The following is a 7,173-nucleotide window of genomic DNA, read 5'->3' as shown; positions in this document are numbered from 1 at the left end:
ATCTTAGTTTCATCGGTGACTGAGGGTATTGTCCGGAAGGATATTTTGGTCGTTATTTTGTGTAAATAGGTGAGTGTTCCATGTTTGTTATATTTTCCTTGACTTCATGATTTGTGTTATTGTTTGATAACATGTTAAGTGCTCTCAATGATTTTTAAACGAGTTTTTTAGGCGAGTGTGTACTTTATCGCACTCGACCTAAATGAATGTGAAATTTCAATGATTTAATGATTGAAACGTTAGTTGTGCATGATGTAAGCCTTTTGGTTGAACTGGGCCCTACCTTTCGTTACTGATCGTCTCGAGCCAGAAGCGGACTCGGTCGGGCGATATGGTGACCCTGGGTGTAAAAGTGGTATACTCGAGTATTACCTTGAATTCTGGTGGAGCCTGGCCAACCTCCAGGAAGGGGGTGAATGAAATAAATGAACGAACGAGGGTTTTACTAACAAAAAATGCATTTTCAAATGATTGGAGGAATAAGGGGAAATGACAGGAGAACGAATGAACGAACGAATGAATGGCTCCCTGTGAACCCATATCCTTTTAATGAATGTGTTATTCTAGCTTTCCATTGTAAATATTTCCTGAGTTATTAATGCTCTATGTTTAATGTAATGGATTGATTGTTTGATTATGTGTTCGGAACCTCACTGAGCTTTTAGCTCATCCTTTTAGTTTTGTTTTCCTTAACAGGGGAAGGCGAGCAAGGACGAGAGCTCTGTATAGACTAGCTTGGTCTAGCTCTTGGTTTCTGTAATGGTTCTCGCCCTAGTGTTTGGCACGGGCTGGTTGTATGGTGAATTGAAAACCTTTGTATATTCGACGGTTGTACTTCCTTTTGAGATAGCAATGTATATAATTTTCGTTTAACTTTTGGATCGTTGTTATGTTTATTCTTATGGGTTTGTTCTGGTTTTAATTGAGGATGGAAGTGAACGACTGAGTCCCGGCGAGAGCTGGGCAGGCGGTCCGCCGAACCCTTTGGTTCGCCTTAGGGGGAGGTGTGGCTGTCACATCCTCATTCCAATTCATGGCTGGAAATTTCCAGTAGCAAAATAGTGAAGAAAACAACCAACCTCGAACTTAGAGTAGAACAAATGGAACTAGAAGGCATGCTAAAGGAAACCATTACTTTTTCTCTTATTTTACACATGATTTTATCAAAATTTCACTTATACACCACCACCAGAGTGAACTCAATCAATCACATGTAACCTAAATCCAAACCAACCCAAAATCATCCCTCTAACATCACTTATTTCACAAGAAAGGAAGTAATAAAAATTTCAGCAGCACCTCCCCTTATTTTCTTAACTTTTTCATCCAAACTCAACACCTATATTCATAGCAATCCAACCTCAATCACAACCACAAGTTATAAGCTGTGAGGACTCGCAAAAACTATTATTTTATGCCTAATTTATGGCTTAACAAATTATTTAATTGGATTTTATTTCCAAGGAATATTTTCTAGTCCTGTTAGACCTATATAAGTGGTAGTATATCTTCGTTATATTTTTAAAATGATTCGTTTCGAAAATTAATTTCCTAGAGCGCGTTTAGTAAAAATAGTGAATAGTACTTGGAGATTTTATCCGCGTATTAGCACAATAAGCTTGGAATATTGGAGACTTGTACCATGGTCCTAAAATAGGTAATTTTAAGCATAAATATTCAAGTGATAGTTAGTAGTGCAATCGTTATAAGAAGTTTTCGAAAGTTTCGCGTTATAGCGGTAAAATGGGCGGTACGCGTTTTCACACGCGCGACTTTATTTGAGGAACTTTAGACCCTTGTTTCGAGACAATTAAGAGTGAATAATATCTATATTAACATGAGTGCATTAGAGGTTTAGTGCACTAGTGAACCAAACGCGCGAGAAATCAAGTCCAAACGCACCCTAAATTACACTATTTCGAGTTGACTTTGAGGTGCATTTTGCACCACACAAAGAATCTTCCTTTGGAAGCCAATTGCATCAGCACTCTCTCTCTCTCTTCACCTCACTTGGCCGAACAACAAGAAGGAGAAGAGCTCTCCATTGTCTTCATTTTTCATCTTCAATCCATGCACCAAAATCCACCCAAATCACACCAAACTTGGAGATCTCTTAGCAAACCACTTGGAGACTACATTTAGCTAACAAAAGGCTGCATCTTCACGGTTTCTTGGAGCTTCAAGAGGGCCGAAATTTTCTGGTCTTGCACACCTAAGGAAGAGGTAATGATCAACCCATGAATTCTTGTCTTTTGGAGGTTATATAGCAAGATTAAGCTCATGCATGCACTTAGTTACTTGTTTATGGTGTAAAAATGTGATTGTGGGCTCTTGGAATTCCCACACTTGGGTTGTTGTTGCTGATGTGATGATTAATGGTGATTATATTGTTGGTTTAGTGATTATAATGATGCATTAGTGATGGGTAATTAGTGGAAACTTCATTGGGTGTAAGAAGCTAAACTTTCCGATTTTGCCCCTGCTATGTTCGGCCATTTCCAGGCCAAATTTTAATGGTTTAATGGCTTGGATTGGATGTTTATAGGATGTATTTGATGTGTGAAAAATTTCATTGGAAAATATTGGGGTTTGATGGAGCAAATGAATTTTTGTTCGAAACCAGCAAATCTGGAAAACTGATTCGCGTATGCTCTGACCAGCAGTAGTAATTTGGCCATAACTCTGTCCTCGGATGTCAAAATCATGTGCCGTCGGTGGCGTTTGAAACTAGACATTCCTAGCTTTAATTTGGTATATAATGCACGTTCTGATTCCTTGTGAGAAAGCCGAACCAAATGTTTTAAGTTCGCTGTCCTGTTGCTCTGTTCATCTGGAATGAAGTGTTCAGGCAGCAACTTGATGCCCAAATTTGAACCAGATGGGTGCCGAATTTGGAAATGATTTCTTCTGTGATATTTTAACTCTATGAATGTATTTTCCAACGGCGTAAGCCATGCTCGATTTCGAGCTATAATGACTGAGTTGTGACTGAATCAAGTGAACTGCTCTGTTTTGGAAAACCCTAATGTTGGGACTGGTTTGGAACCAAATCTTGGAATGAACTTGTTAGTTGATGTTTTAGTATTAAACACTTACCAAAGATATTATGGGTGTATCTTAGACCCTTATTTCACAAATGAACCATGGTTGGATAACTTTCTTGGTTAGACGATTGCAAATTGGGAAATGCAAGTCAAAGGCAGTTTGCCTTAGGATTTTCTTGAACTTCGGTTGGCTCATTAACTACCTTACCGAAGGTATTTTTCCCCGAAATTCGATAGAGAGATACCTTCCATATAGTATTGAAACACTGCCAATTTTGGTGCCAATTCAAGTTCGTTTCGATACCTAATTAAAATTCCAAAGTTGGGGGTTCAAATCTGGAAATTCTTCTCCAGTCTTGAATTTGCTCAACTTCGGGCTACCGTATCTCGGTGCTCGAAACTCCGATTCTTAATCCGCTTGTTTTTTCATACACTTCACTTGCAACACTAATTGAGCTGAAAATTTCAGAGGCCGGTTTGCAACGTACGAATCGTGCCGAATTTTCAAAGTTGGCCAAAAACCAACTTCGTTCTGCCATGAAAACCGACCCTGCATCTTCAAGCTCATTTTCGACCACTTTTCACTTTGATTCATGGAAAAGTGTCTTCTAGAAACTTATAGTACTCTCTAAGAGGTTTCCAACGGTATAAAGTTTTCCAATTTTCGACTTATACCGAGCGAGTTACGATTTTTCAAAGATTCATCATAAAACTGGAAAATTTTCCAATTTCAAAGAAATAGAGTTTTTCAAAAAAACTCTTTATTCTTTTGATGTTCTTAAACGCTTTGCTTACGAATTTCATGATAAAAACTCAAATAATATTATACCTAATAAAAGGCAAGTTGAACCTCGATTTACGTGTAATTGAGGTTCCTTTTTGCAAAATAATTCTTAGATTGTACTAGTGTACAATCTTTCTTGATAAGTGGGTTAATTGTGTGATTATCCACTACTAATTTGCCAGGCACACAAGGAGACCTTCAAGAGGATCTCACCGTGGACACTTGAACTTCCGGAAAATAATTCTTGTTGAATAGCTCGGTGAGTGTCAAGTGTGTGAATTTTGATACTTGTTTAATTGTGGTATTTGTTGAAAGTTTAAAAATTAAGGGCGGGTGTGTACTTTATCGCACTCGTTCTAATTTCAAATGAATGAATGGAATGTCTTGAATGAATGAATGAAATGAAATGTTATGTCATGAATGCTTGTGTCGTTGGAGTGAACCTCCTCGACTTTCAAATGAATGGGGGACGCCCAAACTCATAGGCCGTCCTTAGACTCGAGCCAGCAATGGGCTTGGTCGGGGATTCGAACGAGCCATGAGATTATAAGCTCGACCTAATAAGAGGTCTTGCTTGGCATACTTGTAGAGTATCGCCCAATAATAGACTTGTGGGCCCTTGAGGTGTACGGTGGACGGAGGGAAGTAAGTGGTGATCTACGGAAATGGAAATACCGACCCGGTTGACAGGAGGGTCAATGCGGGAAGGTATACGAATGACAACGGCAGATCGAGTGGAACTTAGCTCCTGAGAGCTACTATATCCTTGAATTGTTTCTGATTACTTTTCCTGTTTGAATAATTGATTATTGAAAAGACATGGTTTTATTTATTAAATTTGGGTTTGTTATTTGACTAAGTGCTTGCATGTGTGTTCTTGGCCTCACGAGCGTTAGCTCACCCTATAGTTTTGTTTTCCTTAACAGGACCGACTCTTGGAGAAATATGGAGAAACCATCCGTTGTAATTTTGTTAAGACTCCTGTTATATATTTTGACTAGGCCCTGGTTTGGGTTGTACTTTTGGAAATTGTAAACTTGAAAGATTTGGGCCCTGATGTGTACTTTGAATTTAAGTCGTTGCATGATTTACCGATGTACTGGTTATACATTAAGTGACTTCTCAAGCTTGAACGCTTCCGCATTATTGTATTCATGTTGCTCTCATCGAAGTGTTTAGTTCGGTTTGAATTTGGATGGAATTGCTTGAGTCCTGGCGTGAGCTGGGCAGGCGTCCGCGGATACCCTTTGGTCCGCCTTAGGGAGATGTGGGGCGCCACAGTTGGTATCAGAGCTTAGGCTTCAGATCTCTGTAGCGTATCCTAGGCTTAAAGTTTAGGATGCTTGACTGTGGGATTAATTTGGATATTATGTGACAAGGATCTATTGTATCTTAGGGGTTAAAAAAATATATTATTTGGGAGTTCTTATTTGGGACTTGCAGAAGAAACTGAGGAATTAGGTGATGTTATATTGAAGGAAGATATGGGATGAGAGATTTGTAGTGAAAGATTGGATGAATTTGAATTATCATTATATTTGTAAGTGTGGAAAGAATTGAGATAATTATTAGTACAGGCTATGGAGGGTAAGAGACCGAGATTTGATAGTCGAACTCCATGTGTGATGATTTTGAACCAAGATAAAAGTACAAAGGAATAAAATGTATTTTCCGCCCACATATCTTCTAAAGATATTCTGCTTTGAAAATTTAAAGAAAAACTAGGATGTACTAGTTTTATTTGTAAGCAATGAGTGGAAGTAAGATATATATATATGCTTTAAATATGTGTAATTTTCCGATTTTGGTAAAAGGGTGAGTTTTACTTGAATTTCACATTTGAAAATTTGTGAATAACTAATGAGTAGTTGAACTTTGTGTATGATGGGTTAATACAAGATTAACATTTTCTAAACTAAGTTTTCCCCCTTGATTGTATATTGGTGTAATCTCACACTTGAATTTGTCCATGCTTTACACGAAGAAATATATATATATATCCTGAGTTTTCGAAAGAATGGCAAGCTTATGTTTAATAATGTGAATCCTGAACTTGATAAGATTTTTGATTACTTGAAATACTCTTCTTATGTTTTAAAATTCTTGACTTTCAAGAAGAGTGAGCCAATTTTAAATGTACGGACTGAGGCAACTTTGAGATATAGAGAGCAACTGCATTCAAGAGTACAAGTTAGTGTGAATTGATTTGGTTTCCATTTGACACGTAAGGTTGTAAGTTGTACTTATTCTTGGGTTTGAACTTGGAGCTTGAAACTTTAATTACAAAACCTTAAGACTGGTTATTTTTGGAGATAATGGTGTTCCGACTGGTGGCTGGTTATTAAAGATTTTGAACTTCGAATGGATAATCTTGGTTTTAGCTTGTGTTATGGCTTTATTGGATCTAATTTCGTAAAGGCGTGTGATCTGATTGAAATTAGTGATGTCTGGACCCTTTGGTTTAACTATGGACCTAGAAAGGGGTAGTGCACGCTGTGAGGCCTTTTGTATCCTGCTTGTATGTACTTCTATACTTTTGTGGCACTTAATTGCCTATGTGCAATATTGGACATATTGGTCTTGTTTTGTAACTTCTAACCGTGCCATAACTTTTGATACATGTAATGAATCATGACCTGATTTTAAATGTGTTTGCAACTTGTATACGCAATGTGCTCTTTATGCTTAGTTATGCCTTTTCCTGTGCTTGTAGACTTTTCTTAAGTAGGGTAGCAGGAACGAGAAAAGGGGACCGTGACCGAGGGCTTAGACAACCCTGTACTTGTGAGACAAATTGATAGACAGTTTCATATAATTTAATAGGTCCCTAGTACCGAATATGAATCGAACATAAACCCGAAGATCCGATCTACTAGTGTATAATGGATTAACCTAGCTAGAAACTTGGTGAGCTTTTCTTGTGCGCAACACCTGTTATGATTGGTTCTGTGCCAGTATTTCAATCTTAGGAAGTTTGAACTCCGAAAGTATTGCAGTGGGTTGGTAAGAGAACTCGAACTACCTGAAACCGATTAGACTGAGCTTACTTGAGACTTGAACCTGTTTAGGCTAGTGTGCTCTTGCGTATCCTCAATGGACCTAATTTGACTGAATATATGGAATGTGGACTTGAATTTTGTGACTGTTTAAGAATGTGAATTGCTGGACAGAGGTTAGGCCAGTGTGTTCTTACTCGTACTCATGACCCTTGAATTTGAACTTGAACTTGCACTTGAACTTGAACTTATACTTTTGTTCGTACTCATGCACCATGAACCTGAAGTATTTGGCTCCGCTTTGACCCTACTCTTGAACTTATTCATACTGGTGTGGTTGTAGACCGGC

The sequence above is a fragment of the Coffea arabica genome, chromosome 4c (genome assembly GCF_036785885.1).
Source record: "Coffea arabica cultivar ET-39 chromosome 4c, Coffea Arabica ET-39 HiFi, whole genome shotgun sequence".
Classification (NCBI taxonomy): domain Eukaryota; kingdom Viridiplantae; phylum Streptophyta; class Magnoliopsida; order Gentianales; family Rubiaceae; genus Coffea; species Coffea arabica.
The sequence above is the reverse complement of the archived record's forward strand: the minus strand, read 5'-3'. Positions refer to the sequence as shown.